At 42.1% G+C, this 21659-nt stretch overlaps 1 pseudogene; it reads right to left on the reverse strand.

The window, feature by feature from the left end:
• Positions 1–10831: 10831 nt before the first annotated feature.
• LOC120876014 lies at positions 10832–12076 on the reverse strand (annotated as a pseudogene).
• Positions 12077–21659: the final 9583 nt, after the last annotated feature.

Genomic DNA, 21659 nt, shown 5'->3' on the forward strand with positions numbered 1-21659 from the left:
CTACAATATGAAAATACTAATGAGACAGAACTCAAGGTATATTGTAAGAATTAAACAAGATAAAATGTATAAGAAACTGAGTAAAATGCCAGATATTGAGCAGAGTCCCGTTATCTTAGGTTTACTATTAGAATTAAAGTGAAATGATTGCCTCCATGTTTGCTTGGGGCTTCCCTGATGGCTCAGCCAGTTAAAAATCTGCCTGCAATGCGGGAGACCTGGGTTTGATCCCTGGGTTGGGGAGATCCCCTGGAAGAGGGCATGGCAACCCACTCCAGTATTCCTGCCTGGAGAATTCCACGGACAGAGAAGCCTGGACGGCTACAGTCCATGGGGTCGCAAACAGCTGGACACAACTGAGTGACTCAGCACGCAGCACGTGTTTGTTTGAGAAACATGGATGGTGAAAAGCAAGGCTCAACTATAGAAGAGTTCTTTAGTCTTTTCATTCCAATCCCAAAGAAAGGCAATGCCAAAGAATGCTCAAACTACCACACACTTGCACTCATCTCACATGCTAGCAAAGTGATGCTCAAAATTCTCCAAGCCAGGCTTCAAAAGTATGTGAACTGAGAACTTCCAGACGTTCAAGCTGGATTTAGAAAAGGCAGAGGAACCAGAGATCAAATTGCCAACATCCACTGGATCATTGAAAAAGCAAGAGTGTTCCAGAAAAACATTTACTTCTGCTTTAGGGACTTCCCTGGTTGCTCAGATGGTAAAGCATCTGTCTACAATGCAGGAGACCCGGGTTCAATCCCTGGGTTGGGAAGATCCCCTGAGAAAGAAATGGCAATCTACTCCAGTACTATTGCCTGGAAAATCCCATGGACAGAGGAGCCTAGAAGGCTACAGTCCACAGGGTCGCAAAGAGTCGGACACGACTGAGTGACTTCACTTATTGACTATGCCAAAGCCTTTGACTGTGGATCACCACAAACTGTGGAAAATTCTTTAAGAGATGGGAATACCAGATCATCTGACCTGCCTCCTGAGAAATCTGTATGCAAATGAAGAAGCAACAGTTAGAACTGGACATGGAACAACAGACTGGTTTCAAATAGAAAAAGGAGTATGTCAAGGCTGTATATTGTCAATCTGCTTATTTAACTTCTATGCAGAGTATTCATGTGAAATGCCAGGCTGGATGAAGCACAAGTTGGAATCAAGATTGCCAGGAGAAATATCAACAACCTCAGATATGCAGATGACACCACCCTTATGGCAGAAAGTGAAGAAGAACTAAAGAGCCTCTTGATGAAAGTGAAAGAGGAGAGTGAAAAAGCTGGCTTAACACTCAACATTCAAAAAATGAAGATCATGGCATCCAGTCCCATCACTTCATGGGCAATAGATGGGGAAGCAGTGGAAACAGAGACTTTATTTTCTTGGGCTCCAAAATCAGTGCAGATGGTGATTGCAGCCATGAAACTAAGACACTTGCTCCTTGGAAGAAAAGCTATGACCAACCTAGACAACACATTAAAAAGGAGAGACATTACTTTTCCAACAGATGTCCATCTAGTCAAATCTATGGCTTTTCCAGTAGTCATGTATGGATATGAGAGTTGGACCATAAAGAGAGCTGAGTGCTGAAAAATGGTTGTTTTTGAACTGTGGTGCTGGAAGAAGACTCTTGAGAGTCCCTTGAACTGCAAGGATATCCAACCAGTCCATCCTAAAGGAAATCAGTCCTGAATATTCATTGGAAGGACTGGTGCTGAAGCTGAAGCCCCAATATTTTGGCCTCCTGATGCGAAGAACTGACTCCTTGGAAAAGACCCTGATGCTGGGAAAGATTGAAGGCGGGAGGAGAGGGGGGCAACAGAGGCTGAGATGGTTGGACGGCATCACTGACTCAATAGACAGAGTTTGAGTAAACTCCGGGACTTGGTGATGGACAGGGAGGCCTGGTGTGCTGCAGTCCATGGGGTCGCAAAGAGTTGGACACGACTGAGTGACTGGACTGAACTGATCGGAGCATTACCTATCCATTTTTTTCCCCACTAATCTCTTTGAGGAGAGCAGCATGATAATGTTTCAGAAGTATATTTTTAAATTTGTTATGTCACTGCTTTGGAAAATATCCAAAAAATCTATTTCTGTTCTTAAATAACTCATAGTAGGTATAGCTGTCCCATTGCTTTTGCATGAATTACCCTTGTTACTAAAAGTGTATATGGAATATAAAAACTTACTTGTTGTTGGAAAAGAAAGGACAGGCAATCTTGAACAGTGAGTCTGAAATCAGAAACTCAGCTGTGGAATAATGCATACATACTCTTAGACATGTTTTCTATGGTTAATGGTCAAAAATTTCCAAGGCTCTAAGGCAAGTAGGCATGAGGGGAAAACATGGCTTGGAGCCGGGAACCTAAACCTGCCAGGCACTCCTTGAGTACCCTGGGAGGAGTCTCTTATCTTATCTACAAAACAGAATACAGTGACCTCTCTCACATCATTCAAGGATTAGTGTCTGTAAGTAGCAAACTTGGGAAGCTCTATAAAGCATCTCACTGAGGAGTGATCATTTAAAGGTCTATCAGTATATTTTCGTTTTGAAATGTTTTCCTGGCCATGATTGGAGATGCATAGCAAATCTTAAGGTCAGGATTTGGGGGTAGGAGAAGAAGAGCTGCGTATACTAACAGCTATTAACACTCAAATGAATGTGTGCTGACCAGAGGGTCTCAGCATACAGTCCAGTCCCTCTAAAATGATACCACATTGAGTCATGTTGGGGTTTTAGAGGCTAATTCCTAGGAATCAGGAGAAAGTTACAGAGACGTGGAGCTCTTTGGGGACTGCCCCCTGTCCCCCAATGAGGATATCTACAGCTCTCATCCCTCTTTCCTAGCAGGAAACCAGTTGCATCGCCTGTGGGGATCTAGCCGGATAGGCTGAAGATGCACACGTGCTTTTGTATTACTTGCTGTTTGCTTTCCTCCTACTTCTAGATTAAATTATAATTCATAAACAGCGATGTGCACAGATTCTCAGCTTGGTCAGTTTATAAGATCATGAACCACTGACATAACCGCGATATAGAAGAGGCTCATCATCTAAGCAAACCCTCGGGCTGTCTTTGTACTCCACTGTTTCTGCCCAGTGTCTGTGGTGACCTCTGTTTTCTCTCCATATTGTTTTGCCTCTGCAAGAATGTCATGTCATTTAAACAGAACCTTAGTGTAGGTTGACTTTGACCGTGGCTTTGTTCAGTTAGCATGGTGTGTTTGAGACTTATCCATATTGCATCCATATCTATATGGTTACCTGTATGAATTTCCTCTCTCTTTTTCTTTTAGTCACTACGTCATGTCCAACTCTTTGTGACCTCATGGACTGTAGCCCACCAGGCTCCTCTGTCCATGGGATTCTCCAGGCAAGAATACTGGAGTGGGTTGCCATTTGTTTCTCCAGGCGATCTTCCCGACCCAGGAATCGAACCCTGGTCTCCTGCATTGCAGGCAGATTCTTTACCGAGTGAGCTATGAGGGAAGCCCATGAATTCCCTAAAGATGCCATTAAAAATTACCAGAAACTGGATGGCACAAGTAACAGAGATTGCTTGCGTCACATTTCTGGAGCCTAGAAATCTCAAACTGAGGTACCAGCAGAGTTGGTTCTGTTGTTCCTCCTGAAGGCTGAAAGGGAAAAGATGCTTTTATGTTTTTCTCTTAGTGACTGGGTAGCATTTGGTGTTCCTTGACTTTTGCTGCCTCATCCTGATCTCCATCTTCATTTTCACATGTGTTCTCTATGTGTGTATGAGTCTATGTTTTCCCTCTGTGTGTGTCAGTCTATATGTGTGTGGGTCCAGATTTTCTCTTCTGGTAAGCATACCAGTCACATTGATCTAGGAGCACACTTTGCTTTGGTATGACCTTATCTTAACTAATTATATCTCTAATGACCCATTTTCAACAGGATCAATTTCTGAGGTCCTGGGGATTAGGTCTTCAACATATAAATTTTAGGCACAGAATTCAACCCATAATATATCAATCAAGAAATATTTCTTATTGCTAGATGATATTCCATTATATGGAAACTGCAGATTGTTACTCCTTTCTCATTTGAAGTGGCATTTGGGTTGGTTCTAGTGTCTGGAAATTAAAAAAGAAAAAGCAGCTAAACATTTGACTAGCTTTTTTTGTATGCGCAGAGGTGTTAATTCCATTGGGGTAAATAGATGTGAGTTAGATTTGTTGGCTAAATAATGTGCTAAGTTGGTCAGTCATGTCCGACTCTTTATGGCCCCATGGACTGTATCCCACCAGGATTCTCTGCCCGTGGGACTTTCCAGGCAAGAATACTGGAGTGGACTGCCATTTCCTACTTCACAGGCTCTTTCTGATGCAGGGATCAAACCTTGTGTCTTCTGCATTGGCAGGTGGATTTTTTTACCACTAGTGTCCGGGTAGACAATAAGTGTACATTTAATTGAGCGGAAACTGTCAAACTGTTTTCTAAGGTTGTACTAACATTTTGCATTCCCTCCCAGCAGTGCATTACAATTGCTTAACTTCTTTGCCAGCACTTGATACTAAACTGGTTTCAAGATTTGTATTTTGGTTTTATTTCATGTTCATTTCTAGCTGTTTCTCAAGAGAGACTCACGAGAACAACCATTGGGACGTCTCTGACAGGCCAGTGATTGTGATATCACTTTCCAGCACAAGAGGTGTGATTTCAATCCCTGGTCTGGGAGCTAGGAGTTCGCCTGCCTCTCAGCCAGAAAATCAAAACATAGCACAGAAGGAATATTCTAACAAATTCAATAAAAACTTTAAAAACTGTCCGCATCAAAAAAATCTCAAAAAAGAGTACAATCATTTGATCCATACAGCCGCATTTTCTTTTTCTTTCATTCTTTCTTTTTTAATTACTCCCTCTCTTTGGCTCCCTCCTTCTGCGTGAGTCTCAGGAGAAGCCACAGCTTAAGGCCTCGCTGCTGCTGCCCGAGGCCGGGTAAGTGAGCCTCACCCGACCCTGACCCGCTTGGCCCTGGCTTTCGTCGACGCCTGCTGGGCTCCAGGCCTGTGCTGCGCGAGGCCCGGGCATTGGGGCAGTGCCTGACCAAGAAAAGCCGAGAACCTAGTTGGGCCCAAGTGGAGAGGCAGCGAGAATGGGTCGGGGCGGGGGATGGGGGAACCAAGCCTGGCTTAGGGGGTGGGGCCTCGGAGCCGAGACAGGTCCGGGTGCCGCAAAAATTGGGCCACTGGGGCGGCTGGGGTCAGGCTGGAGGGGCTCTGATTGGGGAAGTGTAAGCGCGGGCGGCTGCAACCTGGCGCACTAAGTGCGGCCGAGAGGACCTACCCTACATCCGAGGTCAGGGGCAGCGGCCGAGAGTGCCAGGCTGCGACGGCACAGGAACGGCCGAGAGGAGCTACCAAAGTCCGAGGTCAGGGGCAGTGGCCGGGAGGAGCTACCCCGCATCCGAGGTCAGCGGCGGCCAGGAGGAGCCGCCCGAGGAGCGGTGGCTGCGTGTGCACAGGAGGGCCTAGAGGAACTATCCCATGTTGAAGGTCAGGAACGCAGGAGGTAAGGAGATACCCCTCCTCCAAGGTAAGGAGCAGCGGCTGTGCTTTGCTGGTGCAGCCGTGAAGAGATACCCCATGACCAAGGTAAAAGAAACCCAAGTAAGATGGTAGGTGCTGCAAGAGGGCATCAGAGGGCAGACACACTGAAACCATACTCACAGAAAACTAGTCAATCTAATCACACTAGGACCACAGCCTTGTCTAACTCAATGAAACCAAGCCATGCCCACCGGGCAACCCAAGACGGGCGGGTCATGGTGGAGAGGTCTGACAGAATGTGGTCCACTGGAGAAGAAAATGGCAAACCACTTCAGTATTCTTGCCTTGAGAACCCCAGGAACAGTATGAAAAGGCAAAATGATAGGATACCAAAAGATGAACTCCCCAGGTCAGTAGTTGCCCAAAATGCTACTGGAGATCAGTGGAGAAATAACTCCAGAAAGAATGAAGGGATGGAGCCAAAGCAAAAACAATACCCAGCTGTGGATGTGACTGGTGATAGAAGCAAGGTCTGATGCTGTAAAGAGCAATATTGCATAGGAACCTGGAATGTCAGGTCCATGAATCAAGGCAAATTGGAAGTGGTCAAATAAGAGATGGCAAGAGTGAACATCGACATTCTAGGAATCAGCGAACTAAAATGGACTGGAATGGGTGAATTTAACTCAGATGACCATTATATCTACTACTGCGGGCAGGAATCCCTCAGAAGAAATGGAGTAGCCATCATGGTCAACAAAAGAGTCTGAAATGCAGTACTTGGATGCAATCTCAAAAATGGCAGAATGATCTTTGTTCGTCTCCAAGGCAAACCGTTCAATATCACAGTTTTCCAAGTCTACGCCCCAACCTGTAATGCTGAAGAAGCTGAAGTTGAACGGTTTTATGAAGACCTACAAGACCTTTTAGAACTAACACCCAAACAAGATGTCCTTTTCATTATAGGGGACTGGAATGCAAAAGTAGGAAGTCAAGCAACACCTGGAGTAACAGGCAAATTTGGCCTTGGAATGCGGAATGAAGCAGGGCAAAGACTAATAGAGTTTTGCCAAGAAAATGCACTGGTCCTCTTGTTGGAAGAGGGTACAAACACCCTCTTCCAACAACACAAGAGAAGACTCTACACATGGACATCACCAGATGGTCAACACCGAAATCAGATTGATTATATTCTTTGCAGCCAAAGATGGAGAAGCTCTATACAGTCAACAAAAACAAGACCAGGAGCTGACTGTGGCTCAGATCATGAACTCCTTAATACCAAATTCAGACTCAAATTGAAGAAAGTAGGGAAAACCACTGGACCATTCAGGTATGACCTAAATCAAATCCCTTATGATTATACAGTGGAAGTGAGAAATAGATTTAAGGGCCTAGATCTGATACATAGAGTGCCTGATGAACTATGGGTGGAGGTTCGTGACACTGTACAGGAGACAGAGATCAAGACCATCCCCATGGAAAAGAAGTGCAAAAAAGCAAAATGGCTGTCTGGGGAGGCCTTACAAATAACTGTGAAAAGAAGAGAGGCGAAAAGCAAAGGAGAAAAGGAAAGATATAAGCATCTGAATGCAGAGTTCCAAAGAACAACAAAAAGAGATAAGAAAGCCTTCTTCAGTGATCAATGGGAAGAAATAGAGGAAAACAACAGAATGGGAAAGACTAGAGATCTCTTCAAGAAAATTAGAGATACCAAGGGAACATTTCATGCAAAGATGGGCTCGATAAAGGACAGAAATGGTATGGACCTAACAGAAGCTGAAGATATTAAGAAGAGGTGGCAAGAAGACACGGAAGAACTGTACAGAAAAAAGATCTTTATGACCCAGATAATCATGATGATGTGAACTCTAATCTAGAGCCAGACATCCTGAAATGTGAAGTCAAGTGGGCCTTAGAAAGCATCACTACGAACAAAGCTAGTGGAGGTGATGGCATTCCAGTTGAGCTGTTTTAAATCCTGTAAGATGATGCTGTGAAAGTGCTGCACTCAATAGGCCAGCAAATTTGGAAAACTCAGCAGTGGCCACAGGACTGGAAAAGGTCAGTTTTCATTCCAATCCCAAAGAAAGGCAATGCCAAAGAATGCTCAAACTACCACACAATTGCACTCATCTCACATGCTAGGAAAGTAATGCTCAAAATTCTCCAAGCCAGGCTTCAGCAATATGTGAACTGTGAACTCCCTGATGTTCAAGCTGGTTTTAGAAAAGGCAGAGGAACCAGAGATCAAATTGCCAACATCCGCTGGATCATGGAAAAAGCAAGAGTTCCAGAAAAACATCTATTTCTGTGTTATTGACTATGCCAAAGCCTTTGACTGTGTGCATCACAATACACTGTGGAAAATTCTGAAAGAGATGGGAATACCAGACCACCTGACCTGCCTCTTGAGAAATCTGTATGCAGGTCAGGACGCAACAGTTAGAACTGGACGTGGAACAACAGACTGGTTCCAAACAGGAAAAGGAGTACGTCAAGCTGTGTATTGTCACCCTGCTTATTTAACTTCTATGCAGAGTACATCACGAGCAATGCTGGGCTGGAAGAAGTACAAGCTGGAATCAAGATTGCCAGGAGAAATATAAATCACCTCAGATATGCAGATGACACCACCGTTATGGCAGAAAGTAAAGAGGAACTAAAAAGCCTCCCGAGTGAAAAAGTTGGCTTAAAGCTCAACATTCAGAAAATGAAGATCATGGCATCCAATCCCATCACTTCATGGGAAATAGATGAGGAAACAGTGGAGACAGTGTCAGACTTTATTTTTTTGGGCTCCAAAATCACTGCAGATGGTGATTAGAGCCATGAAACTAAAAAACACTTACTCCTTGGAAGAAAAGTTATGACCAACCTAGATAGTATATTCAAAAGTAGAGACATTACTTTGCCGACTAAGATCTGTCTTGTCAAGGCTATGGTTTTTCCTGTGGTCATTTATGGATGTGAGAGTTGGGCTGTGAAGAAGGCTGGCCGGCGAAGAATTGATGCTTTTGAACTGTGGTGTTGGAGAAGACTCTTGAGAGTCCCTTGGACTGCAAGGAGATCCAACCAGTCCATTCTGAAGATCAGCCCTGGGATTTCTTTGGAAGGAATGATGCTAAAGCTGAAGCTCCAATACTTTGGCCAACTCATGTGAAGAATTGACTCATTGGAAAAGACTCTGATGCTGGGAGGGACTGGGGGCAGGAGGAGAAGGGGACGAGAGAGGATGAGATGGCTGGATGGCATCACTGACTCAATGGATGTGAGTCTAAGTGAACTCCGGGAGATGGTGATGGACAGGGAGGCCTGGCGTGCTGCGATTCATGGGGTTGGAAAGAGTCGGACAGGACTGAGTGACTGAACTGAACTGAAGGGGAGAAACCTAGTGTGACTACAAAGGCAGGGATGGCATCGATACAGATACATGTCAAGGCATGCTTGCAAGTACCTGGAGATGCAACCTAGGAGGACAGTTTCTTCCCTGGAACCTCTGCAGACATACCATAATTCACTCTAATGAAACTGACCTTTGACATTTGGCCTCCAGAACTGTCAGAAATAAATCCATGGGGTTTTTTGGCCGTGCCACACAACTTGTGGAGTAAAATGAATAAATAGTGAGTCAGTGTATGAATACAAGCGTTTTATTAAGATACGGTTTTTAGAAGTGGGAGAGGTCTTCAGGTACATTTTTCAGTGATTGGTTGGCTGCAACTGAGGAAGCAGTTTGCAGAATTTCAAAAGAACAGGGATTATTAAATGTTAGCGGGTGCAAGAAATTGGGGTCTTTGTCAAGTGGATACTGGTGAATTCTCCCCTTAAAGTTTTTGCAGCTTGCTTTTTAAAAAAATATAATTTGGAATTTCTGGAGTTGTTATCATGTTCAATAAAATAATTTAAAAATCAAGTTTCAAAGCTTTAATTCCAGTGCAATAACCAGGTTAAGCTACTGCTCAAAGAGATTTTCCATTCAAGTTGAGAAAAATAGACAAACAGGTGAGTAAATAAATATAAGAGCTGCATGATGCTAATGACTATGGAGACGAGAGAGCAGGCTTAGGAAAAAAAAGTCCATGGGCAGGAAGTGACCATTTTATAAAGTAACTCATGGCAAGCCTCTGTGATCTCCCAGGTGGGTAAAATTTAACTAGGAATCTGAAATGAGTGGAAGTATATTCCATGCAGTGGAAGCATCAGTGCAAAGAAGCTGAGACAGGGGCAAGTTTGGAGTGGTCCAGATTTGGTAGAAATCAGTGTGAATGAAGCAGAGTGAATGAATTGAATATTGATAAGATATGAGATAGCTGCCTAGAACATAACTAACAGAGTGGCATTAACAATTTCAAAACACTTATTGCCAAAAATTGGTAGTAGGAGTATTATTTTCAGTGAATTTTTAAAAACAAAATGTGAAGAGTTAGTGCCCATAAGATTAAGGATGTATGGCAAAACCAATACAATATTGTAAAGTAACTAACCTCCAATTAAAAAAAATAAATAAAAGTAAAAAAAAAAGATTAAGGTAAAAATTAGGGAATCATGTGCCTCCTTTTATTCTAACAGGGCTATTTACCTTTGGTAAATTTCACATGAATGTGCTTTTTCTTTCCAAATCACTCGGTAATGACTGAAGCATTGGTTTATTAAGCTGCTATAATTATTTAGCTCTAGATAAAATATGCCAACAAAAGCACATACTTCATTAAAAGCTATTATTATATTTTGTCTGCATTTTAAGTGGTTGGAACTATTCCTCAACTAAGTTCAGTTCAGTTCAGTTCAGTCACTCAGTCATGTCCGACTCTTTGCGACCCCATGAATCGCAGCATGCCAGGCCTCCCTGTCCATCACCAACTCCCGGAGTTCACTCAGACTCACGTCCATCGAGTCAGTGATGCCATCCAGCCATCTCATCCTCTCTCGTCCCCTTCTCCTCCTGCCCCCAATCCCTCCCAGCATCAGAGACTTTTCCAATGAGTCAACTCTTCTCCTGAGGTGGCCAAAGTACTGGAGTTTCAGCTTTAGCATCATTCCTTCCAAAGAACACACAGGGCTGATCTCCTTCAGAATGGACTGGTTGGCTCTCCTTGCAGTCCAAGGAACTCTCAGGAGTCTTCTCCAACACCACAGTTCAAAAGCATCAATTCTTCTGTGCTCAGCCTTCTCAGCCTAGTCTATTCCTCAACTAAAGAGAGAAAAAATATGAGACAAAATCTATATCCTACCATCCCAAATGGCCATTGTCATTTGGGTGATTGCATGGAGCAGATTCAAAAGGGGTAAAAGAGCTCTAGTAGCTTCTACATCAAGAGAAAATCTAGAGGAACTTTCGCCTTCTTAGCAGCTTTGTTAAATGCACTCTTGACTTCTCTGTTCCTCAGGCTGTAGACAATGGGGTTCAGCATGGGGATGAACATCATTTGGAACACAGATGTGATTTTGTCTGTCCATGGAGTGGCTGGAGCTGGGCTGTATGTATATGACGATGATGGTCCCATAAAATATGGAGACAGTAGTGAGGTGAGAAGCGCAGGTGGACAGAACCTTCTGGTATCCCTCTTGTGAGTGCACCTTCAAAATTGTCCTAAGTATGAACAGGTAGGAAATCAAGATTACAAAAAGCTCAAACAAGACATTGAAGCTTGAGACAAGAACAAGAATCATTTCACTGATGCATTTCTCAGAGCAAGAGAGAGTCATGACGGCTGGAACATCACAGAAAAAGTGATGGATCACGTTGGACCCACAGAAAGAGAGACTGAACATGTCTCCAGTGTTGACAGAGGCATTCAGAACACCACACGCATAAGAGCCGATGACAAGACAAGCACACCTTTGTTGTCATGGAGGTGGTGTAATTGGAGAAGCCGATGGCACCCCACTCCAGTCCTCTTGCCTGGAAAATCCCTTGGATGGAGGAGCCTGGTAGGCTGCAGTCCATGGGGTCGCTAAGAGTTGGACACGACTGAGCGACTTCACTTTCATTTTTCACTTTCCACTTTCATGCATTGGAGAAGGCAATGGCAACCCACTCCAGTGTTCTTGCCTGGAGAATCCCAGGGACGGGGGAACCTGGTGGGCTGCCGTCCATGGGGCCGTACAGAGTCGGACATGACTAAAGCGACTTAGCAGTAGCAGCAGTAGCAGGTGGTGTAATGCAGGGGCTTGCACACTGCTGCGTAGCGGTCATAGGCCATTGAGGCTAAGAGACAACTTTCCACAGTGGCAAAGACTATGGAAAAGGACATCTGAGCAGCACAGGCATGGTAGGAGACGCCTCTGTCTGCTTTCGGGAGCCCAGCCATCACTTTTGGAGTGACAGTGGAGGAGTAACAAAAGTCCTCCAGAGACAGGTTACAGAGGAAAAAATACATAGGAGTGTGGAGACTAGAATCCAGCAGGATCAACACGATCATCCCCAGGTTCCCAATCAGAGTGGTGAGGTAGATGAAGGTGAAGATTATGAAGAGAGGAGCCTGCAGCTGTGGGTCATCTGTGAGTCCAAGCAGGATGAAATCGATTACCTCTGTGCTATTCTTCATGGATTTAAGAATCACAAGATGCTCTCGTAATGAAAATAAGGGAGAGAGTAATGCAGAAAGAAGAGCTTCACAGAAATTGAAACTCACAAGCATTATATTATTATAATAGAATTCACAGAGAAGATTCTTCATGGACATCTTTCTAACATGTAAATTTCCTATATGAAAAATCTGAGTTACAGGAAGGGACAATGAGCTTGGAAGGTTATATGCCTGGAATGGATTGATCTCTAAATAAGATTTTTGAGTCTTCCAAGAGGTGGGGCCGCTGGTAAAGAAGCTGCCTACCAATGCAGAAGAGGTAAGAAATGCGGGTTGGGTCTCTGGGGGCAGAAGATCCCCTGGAGAAGAGCATGGCAACCCACTCCAGTATTCTTGCCCAGAGAATTCCTTTAACTGGGAGCCTGGTGGGCTATGGTCCATAGGGTTGCAAAGAGTCAGACATGACTGGAGCGAATTAGCAGCTCAAGAGCTTATGCTTTTATAGTGCTCACATGTATTTATTTAATACTCTCATTATTCTTATTAAATTGATAATTGTTATGACTATTTATATATAAGTAACATGGCAACAGAGAGATTGAGTAACTTATTCAAGTTTACATGGCTATTAAGAGACAGAGCAATGCTTTAGAGTCAGCAGAATGGTTTCCAAAGTAAACGACATTAATGAATTTGAATTGGTTTTAATTTCATTCAATTTACATTTGATTATGGTATCCATTCTACCAAGTTTTATGCTTGGGATGACACAGTAGAATGAGTCACAAATATGTGTATAGATGCAGTAAGATACATGCAGCATTAGAGACATATACACCCAGCAAAATCAGGTCTAAAGAGAAGGTATGGGATTGGGTGTAAGATATTGGGTTCTGAGGAGTCAGGCACACACATTCCCATATAAACCTTACCATTGACTGCCTGGGAGACCTTTGTCCTAAACTAAGTTTCCTGAAGCTCCTTTTATCTATCAATAAAATGAAGGTGATATTGGAACCTACTTCAGAATTCTTGTGAGAGTTAAATAGAATAATCATGACAAGCACTTCACACAATGTGGGTGTTCAGTGCAATCTTGATGAGTGCTATCTATAATCTTATAATTAAGATAGAATGATGGAGCCTATTGATTTAGAAAATGTTGGTGACCACATGCAGGGCTTTAAGGCATGGATGGGTTTTTAACTATTGTAGTTTTATTTTTGATTTCTACTTTTTTTATACACTATGTCCACTTGGACCTTTTATTTATTTATTTATTTTACAGTGTTTCCCAGTCTGTATTCCTGTCTTATATTATTGGCTTTTTCAACTACTCTATGCAAGAACCCAGGGATCTGCAAGACTTCTTTTGTTTAAGTAGTTTTTTTTAGTTTGATACCCATTTTAGCTTGTGTTGAATGGCTCCTATCTTAGACTCATTCTTAGAGTCATTACTATCAACTTTTAGCTGGATTGCAGATACTGAGGGTTGAAAATTTGTGTCTGTGGTGTTGACTTTAACCTTGCAGATTGTTCAAGAGCAAGACAAATGTTTTAAGTCAATTAATTTGTACATTAAGTCTTTGAGAGGGCATGCATTTTCTGGTAACTACTCTGCTGCTGATGCTGCTAAGTCACTCCAGTCATGTCCAACTCTGTGTGACCCCAGAGATGGCAGCCCACCAGGCTCCCCTATCCCTGGGATTCTCCAGGCAATAACACTGGAGTGGGTTGCCATTTCCTTCTCCAATTCGTGAAAGTGAAAAGTGAAAGTGAAGTTGCTCAGTCGTGTCCAACTCCTAGCAACCCCATGGACTGCAGCCTACCAGGCTCCTCTGTCCATGGGATTTGCCAGGCAAGAGTACTGGAGTGGGTTGCCATTGCCTTCTCTGCTGGCAACTACTACTTGTTACCATTTTCTTCCTGGCCCTTCCACACATTCCTTCATGAGTCTGAATTGATTGTATTTGTATATAAATACATCACTCAAATCATAGTATAAGCTATAATTTCTTGTTTAGCATTTGCTGTGTTTTATGATGACAGGTAAATTATTATTGGGCCCAAATGGACAATCCATTAAAATAATGGCTTCTTAAAATTAATAATTTAGTCAGATGCACACAATTCTTGTCACCACATTAGAGAACATAAACACACATTCTAGTATTAGAATGTGGGCATATTTGAGAGCCATTATTTAGACTGCTACAATGGGAATGAAAAAAGTATCTAATAGATAAATTATCTATAGAATTAGAGATTATTGTATCTGAGGTATCTTCATAGATCATGTGGCCAAATTCCTAGTTGTGTCTATTAATAAACATATGTACAAAAAGGAGTATTAACTTGTCCAAAGTCGTATATATAGAATGAAACCATTTCCAAATCACACTTATGGGGATTAGTAGTGACAGCTCTGACATAATGCTTAAAGTGAAGTGAAGTCGCTCAGCTGTGTCCGACTCTTTGCAACCCCATGGACTGTAGCCTACAAGGCTTCTCTGTCCATGGGATTTTCCAGGCAAGAATACTGGAGTGGGTTACCATTTCCTTCTCCAGGGGATCTTCCCAACCCAGGAATCAAACCCGGGTCTCCCGCATTGGAGGCAGGCACTTTAACCTCTGAGCCACCAGGGACCCCATGCCATAATGCTTATGTGCTAGTTTATCTCTCAGCTAGACAGAAACCAGACAAGACAGACAAGCGGGCAGATAGATACAAATACAGAGGACAGATGGATGGATGACTGGGTGATGGATGGATGGATGGGTGGATAGATAGGAGATTAGACAGGAGAAGGAGAGTTTGTGCATACATACTCCTATCCATATACGTATGAGCTCCTAAGATCCCCTGGAGGAGGGCATGGCATAGAAAAACAGCATGCATTTATGACCCATTCAATCAGAGCATCATTTAATCTAGGTTTTTGCTCAGTCTCTGAAGGAAAGCAGCTTGACATATCCTAAATATCACTGCACTACCTCCTGACTGAAATATTTTTACATTTAAATACTAGATCCATATGATGATTTCAGAAAAGTATTCAAAGAGCCAGAGATGAGCTCAGAAACTCATAAAATATGTGCCTGCTTCTGCATGAATTGCATTTTTCACTAAAAATGAATATTGAATATAGGCGCTTACCATGTTCTTTGAGAAAAGGAAAAGGCAATCTTGAAATATGAATCTAAAGTCAGAAATCACCTTCAAAATTATTTGGGGAGATTGTCATGATCTGCTTCAAAAGTTCCAATGTCCCTGAATCATAAAGAAATGAAGAAAAGATAATTAATATGGAGCTAGGAAGCTTGAGTTCAAGTCTCACATCTAGTGGGTTTTTCTGAGTATTTGGAAGAATTATTTACCTTCTGCCAAGTTCAGCCTTTTTATTTATGACATTAAAAAAAGAAATAATAAAGTTGTCACTCCCACATACTTTGCAGTATTTTGCCTATAAAGAGCAAATAAGAGTTGGTCTATAAAAGACCTTAGACCTCTTCCTTTCAACAATAATGAATACAATTTTTACCATAGGGCATTTCCCCTGCTGTCTTTAAAGACTCTATAAGTAGCTTAAGGAAAGGCCAATGTGTTGACTAAAATGTATTAGCTTTCACTTGAATAAATGATGAACAAATGGCCTCTGCTCAGAGTCTAGCCCTTAAAAACTAATGCCATGTGGTGTCATCATAAGATTTGAGACTAATAAATGGGAGCCAGGAGAAAATTATAAAGGTACATTGCTCTTGGGGGAGCAGGTGTCCTATGAGAGCAATCAATTTTTCTTTCCTCACTTATCTGGGGAAGAAACAATTCAACTGCCCACAGGGACATAGCTTGGTATGTTGAGGAGCATATGGATGCATTTTTCAGCAACTCATGTCACTCTCCTCCCCATATTTTATTAAGATGTAATTTATGTACAAGAACAGAAGATTTAATCCATTAAATTTATCGTGACTGTTGAGACTTGAGACAGTTCAGTTCAGTTGCTCAGTTCAGTTCAGTCACTCAGTCGTGTCCAACTCTTTGTGACCCCATGAACTGCAGCACGCCAGACCTCCCTGTCCATCACCAACTCCTGGAGTTCACTAAAACCCATGTCCATCGAGTCGGTGATGCCATCTAGCCATCTCATCCTCTGTCGTCCCCTTCTCCTCCTGCCCCCAATCCCTCCCAGTATCAGAGTCTTTTTCAATGAGTCAGCTCTTCGCATCTGGTGGCCAAAGTATTGGAGTTTCAGCTTTAGCATCAGTCCTTCCAATGAACACCCAAGATCGATCTCCTTTAGAAAGGACTGGTTGGATCTCCTTGCAAGGGACTCTCAAGAGTCTTCTCCAACACCACAGTTCAAAAGCATCAATTCTTCGGTGCTTAGCCTTCTTCACAGTCCAACTCTCACATCCATACATGACTATTGGAAAAACCGTAGCCTTGATTAGACAGATCTTTCTTGGCAAAGGAATGTCTTTGCATTTAGGTTGGTCATAACTTTTCTTCCAAGGAGTAAGCATCTTTTAATTTCATGGCTGCAGTCACCATCTGCAGTGATTTTGGAGCCCCCCAAAATAAAGTCTGACATTGTTTCCCCATCTATTTGCCATGAAGTGATTGGGACCTGATGCCATGATCTTTGTTTTCTGAATGTTGAGCTTTAAGCCAACTTTTTCACTCTCCTCTTTCACTTTCATCAAGAGGCTTTTTAGTTCCTCTTCACTTTCTGCCATAAGGGTGGTGTCATCTGCATATCTGAGGTTATTGATATTTCTCCTGGCAATCTTGATTCCAGCTTGTACTTCTTCCAGCCCAGCATTTCTCATAATGTACTCTGCATAGAAGTTAAATAAGCAGGATAACAATATACAGCCTTGACGTACTCCTTTTCCCATTTGGAACCAGTCTGTTGTTCCGTGTCCAGTTCTAACTGTTGCTTCCTGACCTGCATACAGGTTTCTCAAGAAGCAGGTCAGGGGGTCTGGTATTCCCATCTCTTTCAGAATTTTCCACAGTTTATTGTGATCCACACAGTCAAAGGCTTTGGCATAGTCAATAAAGCAGAAATAGATGTTTTTCTGGAACTCTCTTGCTTTTTCGATGATCCAGCGGATGTTGGCAATTTGATCTCTGGTTCCTCTGCTCAGTTGTGTCCAACTCTTTGTGACCCCATGGACTGCAGCACACCAGGCTTTCCTGTCCGTCGCTGGCTCCTGGAGCTTGCTCAAACTCATGTCTATTGAGTCAGTTATACCATCCAACCATCTCTTCCTCTGTCATCTCCTTCTCCTCCTGCCTTCAATCTTTCCCAGCATCAGAGTCTCTACTAAAATTTTATTTTGTTTTTATGGATGAAACATTTTCCTTTTTCACCTTTCCTTTTAAAAATATTCTAGCCAAAGATTAGGCTACTGCAAGTGTTAGGAGACTGACAAACAATATCTTGATTTCTTTTATGGGTTTGCAGTGAACATACAGATATGGCACAGGGATAAGAAAGATGGGAATTAAATCAACTTTAATACTGATAATTTAAAATTTTGGTTTAGGTCTCTAGGAAGATGGGCTTCTTCCGATCTGGAACTACCCTCTTGTATAGGCTAGTGGTACCCTGTCTACAAACCCATGGCAATCAGTTTGTCTGTGTAGAGTTCCAGCTCTTACAATGAGGGCTTATTTTTTGATGCTAGAATATGTTCAGTCTATGCATGGACCATATTATGTCTCTGGTGGCAGGCATCAGTAGTTAGCAGATAGAGGCAGTGATAAGTCCCTCGGATTCTTCATCTTTCAGGTAGTAAAGCTCTGAGGCATGTCTATACAGTCTTCAAGTGACCCCTGGTGTAACTGAGCCCTAGTTGTCCACACAGGTAACACACTCACTCAAGATGCCTGTATTGGCCAAGTTTCTGTTCCTGATTCACTTGCTTGCTACCCAATCAGTGCTTTCTTCTGTTAACTCTAAAATACAACTATTTGAAATGAAATCCCCCCTCTCCTTTTTTTAGCCACATCACTCAGCTTGCGGGATCTTAGTTCCCCAAACAGGGGTTGAACCGGACCTCAGCAGTGAAAGTGGAGTCCTAACCGCTGAACCCTCAGGGAATTTCTTGAAATAAAATCCTTGACTCTGGGTCTGCTTATGGAAAATCTAACCTAATATTTATCCTAGGATTAGTGGTCTCTCCTTTATGGGCAGTTCCTATCCCATTACTTTTTCTACATAAATAAAGCAGGATAGAAGATCAAAAGATGCCTTTGCTGCAGATAAGAATGAAGAAAAAGAAAGAACACATTAGGCTCTACTCCTCTTCCAAATTCCCCAGTCTGATGAATTGGTCTCTTGCCTCCTGCCAAAGCACTTTCACTGAACTTCTGCACCTGTGGATAGTATGTTAACTTTTGACTTTTGTATCTCTGATAATGTTTGATTTTGCCATCACATTCAAATAGTAGTTTATCTGGCTATAGAAATCTAGATTGATATTTATTTTGTCCTATTTTTTAAAAAGCTATCAGGCTGCTGAATAATCACTTCAATTTTTTTTAAAATAAGAAAACTGATTTTAAACAATTATTTTTATTACTCCTTTATGTTTCCCTCTGCAATGGATTGAATTTTTTGTGTCTCCTCTCAGTTCATATGTTGAAGTCCTAATACACAGTGCCATGACATCTGGAGATGCAGCATTGAGAGGCATTTACAATTAGATTTGATCATGAAGGTGGGGAGTTAATAAGGTGGGGACTAAATGCCTTTATTTAGACAGCATATTAAAAAGCAGAGACATTACTTTGCCAACAAAGGTCCATGTAGTCAAGGCTATGGTTTTTCCAGTGGTTATGTATGGATGTGAGAGTTGGACTGTGAAGAAAGCTGAGCATTGAAGAATTGATGCTTTTGAACTGCGGTGTTGGAGAAGACTCTTGAGGGTCCCTTGGGCTGCAAGGAGATCCAACCAGTCCATTCTAAAAGAGATCAATCCTGGGTGTTCATTGGAAAGAATGATGCTAAAGCTGAAACTCCAGTACTTTGGCCACCTCATGCGAAGAGTTGACTCATTGGAAAAGACTCTGATACTGGGAGGGATTGGGGGCAGGAGGAGAAGGGGACGAGAGAGGATGAGATGGCTGGATGGCATCACTGACTCGATGGACATGAGTTTGGGCAAACTCCAGGAGTTGGTGATGGACAGGGAGGCCTGGCGTGCTGCAGTCCATGGGGTCGCAGAGTCGGACACAACCGAGCGACTGAACTGAACTGAACTGAAATGCCCTTAAAAAGAAAGGAAGAGACATTAAGAGCTCTCTCTCTTCACCATGTGAGGATATAGCAAGAGGTTGGCCATCTGCAAGACTGAAAGGATGTTCTTATCAGATATAAATGGACCAGCTACTCGATCTTGGACTTCTCAGCTTTTTGAAGTGCAAGAGATAAGTGTTTATTGTATAGTCTTTGGTATTTTATTATAGTGGTCTTAACTAGACATTTTCTCTAGCATCTAAAAAGTTTGATCTTTGTACTTATTTTTAATTTAATTTAAAATAAAAATTATATAAATGTAAGGTATAAAACACAAAGATTTATTCTACATATAGTGAAATGATTATAGCAGTCAAGATTACTAACACATCCACATCCTACATTTATTGTAGGACTACATTTAACTGTCATTTATTATACTTTCCAAATCTATTGGTTCCATTTATAATGTCTTGTTGATATTCTCTATTTGTTGGAAAAGCATTCTCAATATTCCCCTAAACTTTTATTCTATATTTAGTTAAATTCTTTAAGGATATTTAAGACAATTGATTTAAAATCTTTCACTAGTAAGTCCAACATCTGTGCTTCTGTTAATTTCTATTTTTATGTAAAGGCAACATACTTTCATGTTTTTTAAATGTCTTTTAATTTTTGGTTGAAAACTGGACTTTTAGAATATTATAATGTGGTAACTCCAGAGATCAGAATCTTTCTCCTCCCAGGGTTGTTATGTTGTTGTTGCTGCTTGCTGTGAGTTGTAATCCTTTCACAGAGAGTTTTCTACACTATTTTTTAAGAGTGTATACTTTGTTATGTGAGGTTTCAGAAGCCTCTGTTCCTTTGGCTTGAGGTCAGTTATGGGTTTGACATATACAAATTTTATTTTGGGGGGCTCCAAAATCACTGCAGATGGTGACTGCAGTCATGAAATTAAAAGACGCTTGCTTCTTGGAAGAAAAGCTATGACCAACCTAGACAGCGTATTAAAAAAGCAGGGACATTACTTTGCCGACAAAGGTGTATCTAGTCAAAGCTATGGTTTTTCCAGTGGTCATGTATGGATGTGAGAGTTGGACTATAAAGAAAGCTGAGCACCGAAGAATTGATGTTTTTGAACTGTGGTGTTGGAGAAGACTCTTGAGAGTCCCTTGAAGATCCAAGGGAGATCCAACCAATCCATCCTAAGGGAGATCATTCCTGAATGTTCATTGAAAGAACTGATGTTGAAGCTGAAACTCCAATACTTTGGCCACCAGATGCGAAGAACTGACTCATTGGAAAAGACCCTGATGCTGGGCAAGATTGAAAGTGGGAGGAGAAGGGGATGACAAAGGATGAGATTGGTTGGATGGCATCACCAACTAGATGGACATGAGTCTGAGCAAGCTCTGGGAGTTGGTGATGGACAGGGAATCCTGGTGTGCTGCAGTTCATGGGGTCGCAAAGAGTTGGACATGACTGAGTGAGTGAACAGACTGAAACTCCATGGTTAAGTTATGATTTTTATGATTTAGTGTTTGTTAATTGCTATAAACCTTTGAACATTTTTCAGAGTTGTGACAAAAATTTGATTCTGAAGATTTCTGCTTGCTCTTTTGGTGTTTCTGTGGAATTCCTTAATCTGCCATTTTTCCTGCCTTATCTCTTTTAAGAACACTGGCTATTGCATTTAGGACCCACTGAATAATCTGGGTTAATTTCCCATGTCAATACTGGTAACTTAATCACAACTGCAAAGTGTCTGTCACAGAAGATAACTGTATTAGTCAGCGTGGACGTCCATAACTGCATGCCACAGACTGGGTGATTTAACGACAGACATTGCTTTTCTTACATTCTTGGGAGGCTGGGAATTGCAAGATCAAAGTGCTGGGCAATTCAGTTCCTGGTGAGGAATCACTGTGCCCCCACAGGGCAGAGAAAGGGAACTCTGATACTTTTCCCTCTACTTATAAGGCAGAAGTTCTATTGGATTAGGGCCCAACTGTTATGACCTTATATAATTTCACTAACTCTTTGTCATCCCTGTCTCCGAAACAGTCACATTAAGGACTATATCTTCACTATGTTAAATTTGGGGAGGACGGACATGATTCAGTCCATAACAGTAGCCATATAAAGGTCCAAGATACTAGGGACTCATTTCTTTGGAGACATTATTCACCCTCTCACAGATTTGCTTCTCAGTATACTACTATGTCCATTACAGTTTGCTTTGTGAAAAAGAGCGCTTCTGAATGTGGTCACTAAAAGATGTCTGTTAATGAAAGCGTTATCATCCACAGCAGCAAACTGAGCTAGAAAATTGAGCCTCCTCAGTCTGTCAGGAG

Source organism: Oryx dammah, unplaced genomic scaffold (assembly GCF_014754425.2).
Source record: "Oryx dammah isolate SB20612 unplaced genomic scaffold, SCBI_Odam_1.1 HiC_scaffold_17, whole genome shotgun sequence".
Taxonomy (NCBI): domain Eukaryota; kingdom Metazoa; phylum Chordata; class Mammalia; order Artiodactyla; family Bovidae; genus Oryx; species Oryx dammah.